Source organism: Aythya ferina (genome assembly GCF_964211825.1).
Source record: "Aythya ferina genome assembly, chromosome: 2".
NCBI classification, from domain to species: domain Eukaryota; kingdom Metazoa; phylum Chordata; class Aves; order Anseriformes; family Anatidae; genus Aythya; species Aythya ferina.
In genome coordinates, this window is record NC_140297.1 from 91,653,262 (window position 1) to 91,670,563 (window position 17,302).

General features: G+C 45.8%; 1 protein-coding gene across 1 annotated transcript in view; it reads right to left on the minus strand.

Moving 5' to 3' along the window:
* The window catches only part of LOC311432288 (uncharacterized protein), a 235,122-nt gene that overhangs the window by 4,550 nt on the left and 213,270 nt on the right, over positions 1-17,302 (minus strand). Inside the window, exons 1-2 of the transcript XR_014689941.1 lie at positions 10,524-10,729; positions 9,968-10,064 (exon numbers count right to left, since the gene is read on the minus strand). The gene's annotated coding sequence lies outside the window, so the exon portion shown is untranslated. Of the gene's footprint in view, positions 1-9,967; positions 10,065-10,523 lie in introns of the transcript that reaches the window.

A 17,302-nucleotide genomic window follows, 5' to 3' on the forward strand; every position in this document is an offset into this window, starting at 1 on the left:
CCTCTGTGGGACGGGGTTGGGGCTGTGGGATGCATAAGGATAACAGATGCCATTTTCTGACATTTCCCAAAATAAATACTTGAAGTTACAGCTCATTTTTTGGTTCAGAAAGAGAGGAACTTTGTTGTTTACTTCATCCCAAAACAAACACAAGTTCAATCAAGAACACGAACCACTAAGAAATGAGGTCCACAGCACCATCAGTAACACCACCTCCCTTGGAAGACGATGTGATGCCCTCCACCTCCCACCCCCCTCCCTGCACCAAAACAAGCAAACAAAGCCAGCCAACCAACCAAAAAAATATCCCAATAACAAAATGTCCTCAAACCTTCACAGGCCTGTGATATTAATCTTAAAAATGAGGACAAATAATGATCAAGTTATTCGGAGGAAGCATTCACCTGGAGACCTGCAGAAGCTACTTACTGAAACTGGAAGAGAAGCAATAGAAGAAAAGAAATCCAAGTGGAAAAGCTGAAACCACGATAGGAAAGCTAAGGGTACATTTTGCCAAAATGACGGCCTTCTGCAAATGATAACTGAAACCCCAGGGCAGCCCAAACGTAGGAGCATCCCCTATAGCAATCCTGCTGTTGAAAGGACCATTGAAGCAAAGCCTAAAAGGGAACGAGTTCACCAGAAAATCAAAACCGGCTTGCCACAGATCAGTGCAGCCATCCTAATATACAAAGTGTTCTCCATCAGCAGGCATATTTCATTTCTTAAACCGTACAGCTACCCAAGGCTACGCAGTCACCATCGGAGAAACTTCAGATAACAAACGAAGAAATGACACACCCGCAGGCAGACCTTCCAAATTTTACTCTATCTGGCACACTGGTACTTCCTCTGTTCTTACTACTCTCCTTCCTGCCAACTTGTCTAGATTAGAGGCATTTGCCCCCCTGTAACCCTATCTATGTACAAACCCTTAATGTAAACATATGCATTGCAAAGATTTTGCCAGAAGCTTGGGGTGCAGCAGTACTACAGGCTTATCTTTGGCCATCTATTAAGTGACTTCCTTTTAATTCAATTAACAAATTCTCACCTCAATGAGCCCACACACAGGGCCACACAGGAGGCAGGTACCAAGACCCACAGGAGGTGCTGGGGATGGCACGGTGGTTACTGCCACTAGGGTGCTGGGGTTTACTTGCAGATCCCTTTATTTTTCTTGGCTCAGACTTTAAATTTATCTATACAGAACACACGCACACATTTTGAATGGCACTCTGTTATAGAAATTGCACAACTAGAAAAAGTATCGTATGTGCACACACATGGGGGTGCACCTTGTAGGTAGTTTATGGTAGTTAAGCAAAAGCTAAGCAATGAACTCTGATTTCATTTGCTAAAATATAAAACCTAACGTTGCTAATGAGCCACTAAGAGCCGTTCAATAGGTTGTCTATTAAAGAAAATCTTGCCAGGATGCTAAAGTGGCTTATAGCCATCTTGGGTATCTGGGGAAGAGTGAATTGGGTCTGGTGCTTTTGAAGTTCCGTGGGGTTTTGAGAAATCCAGACATCTGCATTTTAATCTTTGGAAAATCCTGAGATCAGCAAGACTATCGTCTGCAGGATTTAACCACAAGTTGGACCCACCTCTTCACAAGTCTAGAAGTCTGATGATTGTTGTAGAAACCCTTTTTCTTATATGTACACGTAATGATGGGGTTTGTGCTGTAAAACATTTGTCTCCAAATGACAGGGTAAGAACACGATAATTCATGCTTGCTGCATAACCGAGTTACTAGATGCGTCTCAATGACTAATTCAAATAACTGCAGCTTTTCACCTGCTTCTTTGTCTGCAATATTTTTATGGCAGCTGCTTGTGTCAGGCCAGTAGCAGCCACAAAATGAGTGGTGTGAGCAGCACGGAGGCAAGAACACACAGCGCCAAGCCACTGAGCAGCAGCCAAGCACAAGCCTGGGAGGAAGAAACTCCAGCGAAGCGCAGAGCTGATGTCCAGCAGCTTTGGCACCTCCTGGCCCTGTATACACGTAGCAGCAGTTTTGCTGACAGATGTGCTTTTTAATAAGTTCCACTTTTCTCCCTCATTGCTGTTATTTCATATTTCCACGTCAGTAAAGATGCGGATGCAGACCCTGATTTCCAAAACATTTGAGATTTTGAGTTGAACAGGACACTGAAGTCACTACCCCTGTGAGCAGGGATCTCCAGCTAGGTATGTAGTAACAATGACTTCCCTTTTGATTAAAAAAATGAATCATGTCAAACGCTCAGATTTACACACCCCGTCATACGTACTAATCTGCACTGCCCTAACTGCTTTACACATTCCTAATGTTTACTTTAGCTTCTCACATCCTCTGCTAATCAAGCCCAATTTTTCCATGACCCAGGCCGCTATCCTGAACTCCTCTAGAAGCCGATATGACACAATCCCCTTTGGAAAAATGCAATAAAATATGGGTGCACACCCAATGGGATATCAACTGTAATTAGAGTCACTGCTCATTAAAAAGTGAAAATAGGTGGATTGTGCTGTAAGGTGAGCTGGTGAGAGCTACGGCAGCAATACTGTGCTGCTCCATAAGTAAGAGAAAAAAAACATTAAAGCCATTTATGGCACTCATTTCCAACAAGGGTACTCATTCCAGGTATTTAGAACAAAGAACACAGTGTATTTCATCCTTTTTTTCATCTTTTCTGCTTCTAGACTGGGCAAATTAACATTGTTTTCTTACCACAAGCCTCTGGAGACACTACATTTTGAGAATGTTTTTCTGAACACTCAAGCTAAAAAAGAAATCAGCGAGCTACTGAGCTTTAAAGGAAGGAGGAAGGCAGTGGTATCTCCGTTTGTGCACCTTGAAAACAAGTCATCTTGCTACGAGCCATGCTGGGTGAACAGGGGGTAGGCAGAAGCACTGCAAAATCACCTCCCTCTGACCTAGAGCCAGCCTAGCTCATTAACACCAGTATTTTAGCATGTGCCATGGTGAAAAGACTTACTGACTTCTTCAACAAGGCTCATCGTTACCCAACCCTACCTGTGTGCTGACTGGGAGCGAGGAGAGCTGCCTTGTGTGGCTGCTCCCAGCCACCGAGCACAGCGCTGAGTGACCTAGGCCACCTAAAACCACGGGGACACCAACCCCACGACAGAGGAAATGTCTGCACCACTAAAGGGAGAAATACAGAAAAAAGGGAAGAAGCACGACTGTCACCCCCTCTGCAACACTTTTCTATAGAAATTTCCCATTTTATATTGAATATCGTGCCTTTTTTGTTTTTGTTTTTGTTTTTGCAACCAAGCTTTGGTGGGGTAAAGCTTTAGCTGGTGTCCGAGAAAGGAAGCAGAGGTTTGGGATGCTCGTGACTGCTTGGTGGTGGCAGGGCAGAGGCAAGGAAGTAACTTTTTAACCCGTGTTGCATGCTGAGGCAGGACCCCGTGCCAAGGCCACCCCCAGCCACGCAGCTGGGGAGCTCAGGGCCATGTCAGCACCATAACACATCTGCACCAGCTTCCCAGGACACGCACATGCTTGGCTCAGTATCTGCCGGACAGGCTGATTTCCTGGGGAAAATAAAAAAAAATCCCCTCCCTGCCGTTCCCCTGCTGTCAGACGCAGGAAGGAGCCATCTGCTGCATGAGCTCACAGGAGCCATGCCCGCAGCTGGGCCGGCCGTGGCATGCTCCAGCCCGTGAGGCCCGGTGACATGGTGACACCCCCCTGGTGACATTCCTCTGCCAGCGGGGACTCCAGGAAGCTGCCTGCTTGGCTTGGACACAGGCACCATGACACAGACACAGGTGGCCCCATCCGTGGAGGCACAGGGGAAATTCCCCTGGGGACCCTGAGCCTGGTGACAAGCAGGCCCCTCGCTGCGATTACAGCTTATGAAGGTCCTCGTTGGGGTGCCTCCATCAACAGGAAGAGGAGGAATTTCACTCCTGTGGCTCTTTTGGGGAAATTACGAATCAGGCCTGGAAGCCACACTGCAGCTGACACTTTATTTCCACCACAGGCTATGCCAAGGTCCCGCTCCCCGCTGACCCCATTGCAGGAGGCAGGCTTCTCTCCTCAGCCACGGGAAGCTCCTCCAGAGCAGCCAGCTGAAAGATTTACTCATTAAAGCAAGGTCCATCTCTGCATGCATACAGTTGTGATTTTAAACTCTTCCTCAGCTGTTTTTTTTCTGTATCTTTTGTCAGTTTGTGGTGTAATCCCCTTTTTAATGTGTACACTGCCATCTTTTACCTTGTGTTATTTTGTTCCACTTGAAGAATGAGTATTAAATGTATTTAACAGAAAAAGAAAAACAAGGATTCAAGGTCACAACAGTAGAAGCTCCTTCCTTTTTCTTGCTGGTCTGCTCATGCTTCAGTGCGATTAATCATTTTATTCTGAATAAAGTTAGATGAAGACCTATCTCCACCAGGCCTGGGGCAAACAACCCGCAGGCTGGCTTGAGCAGCATGCTGGAAGTCGCTCCTAACGCAGACTCTACCACGACAGTGCCATTTAATTTGGGTGCAGGAGGGAGATGCTCCCGTTATGATGGTGAATGCCATGTGAGAGGTCGTATCTCGGGGGAAAAAAAAAAAAAAAAAAAAAAAAAAGCACAGCTCTTCCTAATGGGGAAGAGGAGAGTTGAGTCCTCAACAATTTGCTTTAGCAGCCGCTTCCCTCCTGCTTCTGTCTGTAGACTTGAAGCCTCCTTGGCCTCAATGAGCAGTGAGTCAGGGCTTGGAGCTCCTCTCACCCTCGCCCCCCTCTCTCCTTTTCATCACTGGTCTGGCAGTGGAAAGGCTCCCCGCAGGATCTAGGAGCCAAATCCTGCTGGAACTGCAGTTGTGTCTTGGTGCTCTCATCCCAGCTGCTATGCTGGCTTCTGCATTTAGGAGCTGCTTAAATTTCCTGCTGCCTCAATAGGACACATTTCTTGGTAGACAGAAAGCCTGTGATTGTCAGTGAGACCACGGGTGTGAGGAACTGAAAGCCCAGTATTGCACAATGGCTTTGTATCTCTGCTAAATGTTTCATTTGCAGCTCTGTTCTGGAGTTAGAGCAAGTTCACTGCCAGCTACGGTAACTAAAGTATTCAGTACGTGTAATTTATTTTACTTGATGCTTCTTCTGACCACAAACGGGTAACATTTTTTACAGTCTTCTCTTATAACCACGTAGTGAAGAGGTTCAATGAAAACAATTTTTGCCTATGGTTTGCTGAATACTACCAATACCACAAAGTATTTCTGTTCAGCATTCAAATATGCTGTGTGATTGGTCACCCACGTTAAACAATATGGTTTCTATTCCCTAACCAGTTTCCTACAAAGGCCAGAACTATCTGGAAAAAATCAAAAAGGCATTGAAAGAGGATATAGGGAGAGAGACAAATTGCTGAATTTTTTTTAAATCTGATCTCTTTCTTTCTAAAGAAAGTACCTTATGTAAGGCTGCACACGTGCAGTTCAGCCTTTAAAAGACTCATGTTCTTTCTCTGCTTGCAGCTAGACCTGTCTAGGTGGTGTTTCACTCAGCATATCTACTCAGAGCCCTGCCTTGTGCACACATGCTTTGAGTTTTTATTGCAAGAGGCGAGGACAGGTCTCAGTTTGGCTTCATTTACTGCTTTCAAATCTAAATGCCAACATGAAGGTTCACAGAGATGCTTACTTTCATGTCACATATCTCACTATTTCACATATTTACCAGCTCTGTGAATGGGCCATCTCTGCTTTACATCATGCTGGCTAAGAGGAGCACTCCAGGTGTGCGAAGGGCACAGGATTAGAAGGCTGTGCATCTACTCAGGTCCTGGGGGCATCAGATCACATTGAGCCAGCAGTTCCCCTCTGTCACCCACTCCGTCACCAGAACAAACTATGATGAAGCAGAAGCAATGTCTGCTTTCAGACAAAAAAAAAAAAAAAAAAAAAGCAGACTGCTTTTTTGCACCTCCAGAACCCCACAACCCATTATCCCGTTTTCCAATGCTCTGGCACTCAAGCTTACAAGTTTTAAAAAGCTACAAGTTTTAAAAAGCATTTTAAGAGCACCCAACCAAATAGCAAGTTTAACGTCCAAACTCAAACATTAGCAATCTCACAATGAGCTGAACTGTCAGCTTTGTCAGACAGGACTGTCCCAAAAAATCTTACCAAACTGCTCTGTCTGTAGCTTGAGACACCTCTGTATTTTATTTGGTAATGCAAGCTCCATGACTTTTCATGCTAGAGGCAGCCAAGGATATTTAAACTCACAGCTTCCACCAGATAAGTGTTATGTCTAAATCTGTCAATCAACTTAAACAAAAAAAGCACCTATATTTTGAATGTTAAGGTCTGCACTTTGCATTTATGGCTGGTGAACGTGTTGAAGCTTGATGTAATATAAATGCTTGGCTTTCACATGACTATAACAAATCTCCAAATATTTGAAAAGTTCTCAACATGAACATAAACAGCTAGCACTGCAGTATATGGTAAGTTCTCAATAATTTCACAAAACAGATAAGGAACCATTTACTCTAATATAAATCCAAGAAACACTGTTGTTATTGGTCTTTAGATGGTAGTTGGCTCTGACTGCTTGCTATCTATAGCAATAACGTGTCAAGCCTGGGCAGTATGGATAATGTTTAAACGTCTATGTTTCATTTATTTAAGCTTGCATGAGCATACTTCAAGAATGAACGCTGGGCTCTTACTTTAGCCAATATTAACCATAGATTTTTTTTTAAGCAAAAACATATTTACACTTTTAATATGTATTTTTCTCAAAATAGACATGCCGCTGCACAACTTCAGCAATAAGAATGATATGTGCAACCCCTAAGACAGCACAGCAAAAAAAACAAATAAGATACACGGTGCTGAGAGTCAGGTACTGAAATACACAGCCTTGCCAAACCTCTGCTTATGTAACCAGCTATTTGAGAGCATTTTGTATGTTAAAAAGATCAAATAACAAAAGCTGAGTACCGTCTGCCTCTGTTACTTATGCAGGTAATCCTGGGGGGAGCTGAGACAACTTAAATACTGTGTTACATAAATGCAAGTGGATGTTAAACATTCTACATGGCTTTCAAACCCTCCATCACAACCTCTACAATACTGAAAATGGTTTCTCAGATAAATCATATGGCCATCATAGAATACTACATCATGAAAAATTACATCCTTTACTGAGGATTTAGTTAAACAAACAAAACCTCTTCTGCATACCAGGTAGCACATTATATAAATGAAACCCTTAAAAATTGTGAAAGAAAGAAACTAGTAAAAGTGTGCATTATCCATGCAACAAATTCCAACCATGACAATTTCAAGTGTAATATCAGCAGAAACTATTAGCAAAATACATTTACTGGGTACTGAAACAAAATACATTATCATTTGCTGGAACCAGCCAAAATAAATATCTGCCAAATAATAAAACTATTTACATGAAGGCATTCCTATGGGGCCATGTATTTGACGGGTTTTCTTCATATTGGTATTTGAACTGGGTCACATACATTCCTGTTAAGATGACATTTTATAACATATTTATAGAAACTCATCTTGTCTGCCACATCTTGTTTCAATTAAAATTTGATCTTGAAAGAAGACAGAAGGATGGAAGTAGTGGGACCCTATGGCACAGGCTACTGATGATATATTAACATTTTATGCTGTGCTTTGACTGGATGGGAAGGCTTGCAGGAAAATACCAACACAGAAACACTGCCCTGAAAAACCTGGAAAGTGTCCTTCTACAGCAGGAGTAGAAGAGTCCCTGACACCTTTTCTCATACCATCTGCATGCTGTGCTCCTAAGCCTCTATATGTCATGAATCAGTTCCAAACCTACTAGCCCTGCAATTCCCACTTCTTTTGCCTTTTTATATTATGTTCCTTCCCCCATTTATCTGTTTAACTATTGTCATTTTTGTATTTTTTTTTTTTTTTAATTAAAAAAGAGTGCAAGGCCACCATCCAGTTTGGAACAAAACTTCCCATTTCAGACTTTTAAGAAAAGCTCTTGGTATATTTCGATTTCAAGCATGCTTCTGGGATGCAAATAAATTCTAAGTGTAGCTGAACTCACAAATCCTGACTGGTTTGTGATTTTTCTTCAACTGAATTTCATGTCCCTTCCTTCCATCCCAGTAAGTCCAGTCCATCTCTCCTGATGACCTCAGCTTTCCCAGTATTTACCATCAGTTCTCCCTTTCACAGGTTCCTGCCTGCAACACCGCCCCTGACTCCCTCCTGAGTCCCCTTGGCCCTCCCTGAGTATGAGGGAGCTGTCTTCCACATTTTTGGCTGGCTATAAATGATGCGTGTGGACATAAGCAGGGCAAGAGATAAGGTTAAAATTGTGAGGAAAGACCAATCGAAAGTTTGAAGGGTTAAAGAAATGATCAGTAAACTTACAGCTGCTGCCTCCCCTCCAAAAGAAGGTGCCTTCAGGCTGCATATGGTTCAGTGCAGACTTTTAAAACAGTTGTGCTCTTTCTCAAAGGAGACAGATTTCTCAGAAGATCTGGAAATCTCTGGTCACCCTTCATTTTCAGAGAGCCAGACAGTTCCTCAGTACCTTGGGACCCTCTGTCCTCTCAAGTGAGACAGAGATCAGCTGGCACAAATCCGCCTGGACAACTGGTGGAGAGACGCTGCGCTGTACCTTTATGTAACACCAAAACACCAACACTGCAGCTGCCGGTGCCCTCACCCAGCATTCATGGTGAGGAGCCAGATGACTCAGGAGCATTGCCCCTTCAGAAAGCAAGCCTGTGTCCCCTGTGCATGTCACCTTCCTGTCCTGGCTGTCCCCAGCAGCTGCTCCGCACCCGTCCCCAGGCTGACCTGAGTCCCCGTGACATCTCCCTTCTGCCTCTCACATTAGCCTGGCCTGCCGTATTCCCTCCTGCACACACACTCATGTTTCCTTCCTCCATTCTTCTGTCTCTGAAATTAGTCAACTTTAATGTTTTTATGTTAATTGCTTTTGAATAACAGCCTTTCTGGAAAACAAAAGGCTTCCCAGAGCATTGGTTTCCTTGGAAGTGTTCCCATGGCCAACTAAAAGCTGAAATAACAACAATAATAGGAAAATTTCCACATAATATATAAGACTTTTACTCAACAACTAGAGAAAAGGTTGTGGGTTCTGTTTGGGTTTCTGTTTGATTTTTGTTTTTTGCATTTTCAGGTCAGCTTCCCCGCTCTGTCCTCCCAATCTCCCACTTCCCCAGAACTGCCAGGAATAAGGAATAAAGCAGAATCTCACTGCAGTCCCCTTTAAAAGGGTGAGAGGCAGCGACCATATTTACTGAGAGCACCCTCAGCTAGAAGGAGCAAGGAGCTGCATGGCACAGCCGCCTGCCTTGGCTTGTATTCCTCTGTTGTTAAAAAGAACAGGAAATGATGGTCATTTCTAAACCGGAAAAATTTGCAAGAAAGCTTCAACAAACCACAAGAAACTAAAACGCATGGCAACAATCACAGGGCCCACGACAAAAGTGGAAAAGCTGACAGCTTTGATTCATGGCCTGTTAAAGGTTACGATACTGCCATAAAGTACTATGGAAACAAAACCAGAGCTTTAAACACTAAGCAGGTAGCTGCTTCAGCAAATAAACCCAGGGCTTGCTCTTTTTCATATGTTTGTATGCAAGATGGTGGTGAAATGGGGCTGGCCTCAAAAAGGCCGTGAGGCTTTGGGGTGGGGGAACCAGTTGTGAGAGACAACTCACTCACAGAGCAGTGCATCTCCCCTCTTGCTTGCGTGGAGCCAAGCCAGAGGTCAAGGCTGCTAAAGTCTTTCTTACTCTACCTGCCTTCCTTCTGATCTCTGGAGCTTCCTAATGCCCCTTTCCACCCGTGGAAATGAGGGTCAAACGACAGTATTTGGACAGTGGCACAACCTGAGCCAACAGCAACTCTACAGCCGGTCTGAGTGGTTGAAGGGTTCATAACCACGTAGGTGCTCTCCTACCTTTGTGTCTTCTGCCCCAGCAGTCACCGACTTGAAGATATTCTGCTATTTCTTCTCAGCTTGCTCCTCTTCTGTTATGCTCCACTTCCGTAAACTTCTAAAAAAAAAAAAAAAAAAGAATAATTTGATTTAAGAGGTGCTGTAAAGGAAGACATAAATTGCACTCATCTCATTTCAGTGTAGGATTTTTCTCACAGCATGCACATAATGTTTGTTAACTTCTAAAATATCACAGAGCACCACAATCTCATATGTTGAGTTGGCAAAACGGGAGGCATAGCACATCGAGACCTAGCTCCCACAGCGACTGGCACGCTCACAAGCTTGGCAGGAAAGCTGCTGCTGAACCATCTTCTGTGAGCACAGAGATTTCCCCTGGGGGGGCACTGGCACAGCTCTGCACGGGGATGCCTGCCTGCACATGGGGCTGCCAGCAAGGAGGGGAAAAAGGGAAAGAGTCCACGCTCATGGGCCCACCTTCACACCATGGTGTGTGTAGGTTAAAGGAAGACAAAGCAGAGGACCAGGTGGGGTTTGGTGCTTTCGAAATCTTTACCTTTTGGCATGGCTAAAGTGCTTCCCAAAGATCTTCCAGCACATTTCTATGTAGAGGAACACTGGTAAGAAAGCCCCTCCACGTGATGTTTCTCAAAACCAATATCTTCTAAGTCAAAGAGGACATGAAAGGGAGGAAGAAAGGAGTCCAAAATAACCTCAAGGAGGAGAAAGAAAGGAGCACTCACAAGTGAGAAAAGACCAAGCCCCAGCCCACATCAGCCCTTATAAAACAAGCCCTGAGAGGCTGCAGGTGCTGCTTTCCTCCAGCTTTAAAGGAACAGCTTGCAGCAAAGCTGCTGGAGGGTGCGTGAGGCCTCAGAGCTAGGCAGGGACCCTCAGCCAGCCTAGCCTATCAAACTGAGCCCCCAGATCAGAAGATATGTTTTTAATCCTTTTTGAAAAACATTTTCTGCATTCAGTGATAGCCATTGTGTGTACTGACACCTCCATGAGCTTTGTGAAGCTGCCTACCCAGGCTCCACCTGCAAGGGGTAATGAAAGGAGCCCTGTCAGCCAGGAGAAAAACACAGCTCCGACAATGGGGGCCTACACAGGCAGGATTTTGAGAGTGACCCAGTTTTTAGAAAGGAGTTTCTATTTCCTTAGACAAACAGTATTAAGGTGTTGTTTGCTCTGTGTTAAAAGGGAGATAAAAAGCTTGCCATGAACCTGTTACGCTTGTTTGATATCCACTGCCTGTGCACATGCATGGAGTTGAGCCACTCACTGCAAGGCTGGGAAGACAGAGAAGGATCACAGCATCCCCCAGCAGCAGACAGCTGAAGCTGTGTTATGTCAGTTCAGATCCTGTTCTTTTTGAGTATGTGGAGCTTTGTATCCAAAACCTGCCACCAAGAGCCCCAAAGTCTACCTTGGTAGACTCTGCTGATTCTGGCAAAAGATGGGCACTGATGGACAGAGACTGAGGCGCCACAGGGCCAGGTACTGGTGTTGCACCAGGCCACGCACACAGAAATCGTGATTCACCAGGGGTCCTGTTCCCAAAGGTATTTAGGCTTTTAGTGCAGTCACTGGGGACACTTTCCTAACACTCTTGGGCAATCATTCTGTAGTGGCTTTCTCCTTTCAAATCGCAGCAAACAGGGGGGTAGTATCAGCATGTATCCAAATTTTATACCTCTGAGTACCACATAGAGTAAAGACAGATCCCTGCCCATGGCAGGGGGGTTGGAACTAGACGATCTTTAAGGTCCCTGCCAAGCCACTCCATGATTCTGTGATCCCCAGGGTATGCAACAGAAAAGAGAAAGCCAGAGAGAAGAGCCAAGTGAAAAGACAAATATATGTGAGCCTGAGGTTATGAGTCTATCGCTGCTGGGCAAAAAGCATTTATTCATTCAGAGATGGGAAAATAAACAGAAAAAAAAATCAATACTCTGTCCCTCTATGCTGCACATACCCAGATGAAAATAATTAGAATGCATCTCACTGCTTATCATCTGCAGCCTTAACGAAGCGTAAGTGCACTGTGCTCTTCCAGGACTCCAGAGTCCTGGAGCAGGGACAGATTCCTGTCAGACACCGAGACGGGTGAAGTAGCCACTTTGGCTTGGCAAACTCGCGTGAAGCACCGAGAGACAGCCACTGGCCCTGTGTAAGCACTGCCGTGGAGCTTGGACTGCCTCCTGGCCGAGCCTGCATCCAACACAGAGACAGCACAGAGGGACGCACGGCTCCTGCCGATGGATCTGCACACTGGCAAGGGATGTTTACTGCGAGGTGGGAAAAATGTGGAAAGCGGTGATCATGCCTGAAGATGTGTAGAGATCAACAGCAGAAAGGGACTTCAGTGTAGCTATCTTCATCACCATAGGATTTTGCTCTTAATCTCCCCCATTTGCCAAGAGAAGCTATACCCATCTCGAGCTATTTCAGTTGGGGCTGCCTCGATGCTGTCAGCAAACTGTTTGAAGTTCCTGCAATTGAGGGATAAGCAGCTTTTATGCAGAAAAAGCTGGCACTTCATAATTTTTAAAAACTAAATTCAGACATCAAGCAAGGAGGTCTTTAAAAGCTGCCACTGATGCAGATTTTGTACAAAGAATGACTGCTTTTCTCTCAATTTGTGGAAAGGTAAAAAAGTCTCTCTCTCTCTGCCAGCAGGCTGAAAGCAGCTACGGGCTAAACCTGTCACTCCATGCTCAGCTTAAAAAAGACGCTGAATATAAATGTAAAAATACAAAAATGTGTTGGATGACAGGAAAAAAGGAAAAAAGAAAAAAAAGAAAAAAAAAAAAAAAGGTTGGCAATACTTTCTAGTAATTACCATTAAATACAGCAAGTAATGAATGCACGGCTCCGTGAGACTGCCTTGCAGAATTGGCTTAGTGGCAGCACCTTCTCTCCTTTACATTTCCTCTCTTTCTGCTTGTTCCCCCCTTCCTGCACGCGCCGCAGCCAGCTCTCCGCAGCCGTGACCACACCTGGCAATGCGCAGCCTGCCCCAGGGCCTGTGTGAACACAGCAAGGGATTGTGTTAATCCTGTGTGCAGGTTGCTTTGCTGGTGACAGCTCTGGACATCAGCACAATGGTGGTTTATTGGGTGTTTGTTACAGACTGCTTAGGGGGTGCCGCGTTGCATATCAATGCAGCCAGCTCTCTGACATGTTCTCCCAGGCAGCAACTGCACAGCATTGCCAGCTGTGTGCACTGGATGCAGCTACTTTACCTAAACCAGGATTCAGTCTTCCACTGACCTGGGAAAAACATGAATGTTTTCAGGTACAGGGGTGAATCGTGTTCCACTTGTGTGCTGTACATATATACGAGTGTCTAATTTACTGCACTTTCACCTCGTATCACTAGCATGCACATACTGCAAACAGGACAACTGAGCAGAAAGTTTGGGAACTTTTCTCACCTCATGGATTTAAAAAAAAAACTAAACTAAACTAAACAGCACATCAGTTACTGTATTGAACAATAGGCTAATAAACTCTAGTATTGCATATGCCATATAGTAAAAGTTAACAATCCCTTATTTTTCAGATTAAGTGTCTTCTCTCACAAAGCATACCCTGAAGGATTCAGCATCAATATTTTTATCATCTATCTAGGTACTTATATGGCTCCCATCACTGCTGTATCTGGTTTTATCGTAGCTGTGAAATACAGAGCCATAGAATCTAATATAGAATCAGAACCATGAAACAATGTTTGCCCAACTGCTTTATAACCCAACAAAGAAAATGAAACGAGAATCCCAATAAGCTCCAAGCCCTTTTTATGATGCTGAAACACTCACCTTCTAAGTTATCGATAAAAAATTGCTATTGTTAGGATTAAGTTTGAGCATCACCTGGAAGAAAGCCACCACTTCCCAAGAGACTGTGATGTGAGAAGGAGAGGAGAGTGTGATTCCCATTTCTTCTTTTATGAAACCCTAAAATAGAAAATATTTGTTCTATTGACAACAACCAATTGGTATGAGTGCCTTCTAATTTTGCTTCTGTAATAAAACAGGAAGGCAGAAATGAGAAGTGCACACAAGAAAGCAAGTGCACATACGTTGCATCTGATATGACCTGCCTCTCAGAACAAAATGGTATTGCCTTCTCAGGGAAGACCTAGTTCATTTTGGTCCCATCATTATTAGCATCTTTGCAAAGTAAATGCAAGATACGCCACTGGTCATGGTGTTGTGCTCTCCGTAGAGATATGATCCACAGCACAAGACAGTTTACTGTGAAAGAACTGAGATTATGAGAACATGAAGTTTTCGTATGCCTTCTTTTCTTGTGAACACAGCTTACTTTTAGTAATAGCTCAGGTGTTCTCATCTTAGACAGAAGCAAGAGCATGGTTTTTACTTGAAGGATGAACCAGGCAGGTGAAGAGGCTCACTCAGTGTATTGGGCTTATGTGGCAAGGGTTTGGTAGCAGGGAGGCTGGAGGGGTGGCCTCTGTGAGCAGAGCCCAGCAGCTGCCCCATGTCAGAGCACAGCCAGCTCCAGCCAGCTCCAAAAGGGACCTGATGCTGGCCAGAGCTGAGACAGGGAGAGACACTGGTTGGGCCTCTGGGAGAGCAGATTGAAGAAAGGGAAAAAACCCTGCTGCACTACAGCTGCTGGGACAGCTGTGGAGGAGCCCCTGGTGGAGCAGGTGGATGTGGCCTGGAGGAGGCTGAGGCCCATGGAGAGCCCCTGCAGGAGCAGGGGGTCTGGGGGGAGCTGCCGCCCAGCCGTGGGGGACCCATGCTGGAGCAGTTTGCTCCTGGGGGATGGATGGATGGATGGACCCCGTGGGACGGAGCCGTGTGGGAGCAGTGCTTGAGGAGCTGCTGCCTGTGGGCAGCCCGTGTGGGATCAGTTCGGGAAGGACGGCATCCCATGGGAGGGACCCCACGGGGAGCAGGGGCAGGGAGGGACCCTGAGGGAGCATTGGAGACGAAGTGTCAGGGACTGACCACAGCCCCCATTTCCCTTTCCCCTGCACTGCTTGGGGGGAGGAAGTGGAAGAGGGTGGATGGGTGGAAGGTGTTTGTAGTTTGCTTTTAGCTTCTCATGCTCTAGTCCGTTAGCAATAGGCAGTAAATTACATTAATCTTCTTGCACTGAGTCTGTTTTGCCCCTAAAGGTAATTGGTGAGTGATCCCCCTGTCCTTGTGTCAACCCTTGAGCCCTTTGCCTAGTATTTTCTCTCCCTCTTCCTTTGAGGAGAGGGATTGAGAGAGCAGTGTAGTGGAGTTCAGCTGCCCAGCAGGGTGAAGCCACCATGGTCAGGCAATGCACAGGGCTGGCACACGAGACTGCCAGCAGCATGCAGGAGAGCAGACAGGGAACCAGCTGCTCCAGAAAGCTCCGCAAATCCTGAGCTGTGAGACCTAGTGTGCAGCTGGGCACCTTCAGAGCTGAGGACAAGCTGGATGGGAGGTAAAGCAGACTGGTGCTCGGCATGACGTGTTGTGAATAGGGATGTACAGGGAGAAGTATGTGCAGTAGAAGAGAGAGGCTGGGCAGAATACGTACATGATATAAAATCGGAGGGAGCACTCTGCTTGCCTAGAGGACAACAGCTGCCATCCATACGGAGATGCATTAAGACTCTCCCCAAGGAAAAGTTCCTCAGGAACCTTTAAAACAGGAAGGCTGTAGGCTGGCAGCAGTTTTACCACCAGGTCAATGGAAACACAGAGTTCCCCTTCCTGATCTTACTTGGTTATAGACAAGTCATCACTTTGTCAGGGATCTGTCTCAGCTCTCAGGAGAGTCTCAGACAAGTTCTTAGTCTACGACACGTCTAGACAGCAAGACCACGGAAGAGCCACCCACCAAAAAAACGTGAGGCCTCAGCCAGGAGGTGCTGAGCAGATAGCATCATGGCTGGCCAGAAACATGTGAACAAGCAAATGTGGGGCATGAGACAGAAACAGTGCTCGTAAAGTCAGTGCTGGGTGTAACACCAGTGCTCTATTTCAGATGACAAATCTCGCATATGCTGTTGTAAGCTTGAGTGACCAGCCTGCAAGCAAAATCCATGGTGCTTCATTAAATTAGAGGTCAGAACGTTTGGTTTATCCATGGAAATGTCAAAGAGCAAGAGGAAAAGGAGGTGTTTCTTCACAGAAGGGATGGCTCCACAAAGCTGCTGTTTCAAATCTGTGGAAGTGAAACAAAAAAAAAAAAAAAAGCACCTGCTGTGTTTGTTGTCTGTTCTCTCCACTTCTGAGCAGGGGTGGAGGGGAAGAGAAAGGGCTGCCAGATGCTCTTTTGAAAGCAGCTTTTCTGTGCTTGGGGCAGACAAACAGGGCCTCGGGCCACCTGTGGCTGTAGGTGATGCCCATGCTGAGAGGCACTGCAGCACCCAGCAGCACCCCAAACCAAGCAGGGGCAGCTCAGAGGAGGTCCAGGCCCACTGTGGCTGCCACAGTTCCCTGATCTGGGGAACTAGGTCCCACCTCCGCTCCAGGGCTTTGGAAGATAAAAATAATGTCTGTTTTCAGACCAGCCAAGCTAGAAGCTGAAAAATGGCAGCTTTTTGGTGTGTGCAGAGGGCAAGGAGGAGTTGGGCTCCACTGCAAGAAGACTGCAGAGCTGGAAGCCCTGTGGCAAGGAGGCACAGGGGAGATACAGGGTGAGGGCTGTGAGACATCACAGGCTCTGGAGCAGGGCAGGTGGGGGTCCTCACTTCTCGATAAAGCCTGTTTCAGAAGTGGTGACCCAAGTACTGGACTGCACAAACTCTCTCTCCAGCCCCTTGCTGGGTCTGGCAGCTGTCTCCGCCACGCTCAGCAAGAAAAGTCTGTGTGTACCTTCAGGTCTCAGCCCCAGTGGCAGAGAGCAAGGCAGACTAGCAGAATTGCCTACTGCTTCCAGGGCACGGATCACAACTAAGAAGGTAAGTAGAAGCCCTGGGTCTCTTCTGTGATCTGAGGCCAGCTCCATGGAGAATTCAGGGAGGAAAAAAAAGCCGCTCTCTTTTTACTGCAAACACCTTCTGTTCTGGACTATGCGGTTGCTTTCACAGCTGGGAAGGGGATATTTTTTTGCCTTAAATAAAAAGAAAAAAATGGCTGGACTCTTTTGAGCGTGCTTTGGGGAACTTCAGGAAGCCACATGAAACAAAAATGCTCGCTATCACACCTCTGGAAGCTTTCCATGGCTTGTTGGGTGTCACCGTGAACTAAGTTACGTTGTACAGTCAGAGACCTCTGATGAACATACCTCATCCCATACAAAACCTCTGACTTTGGTAGCAACTGATGGAGACATCTTGATCATGAAACCACATCACCTCGGGGCTGGCCCCGGGTGTTC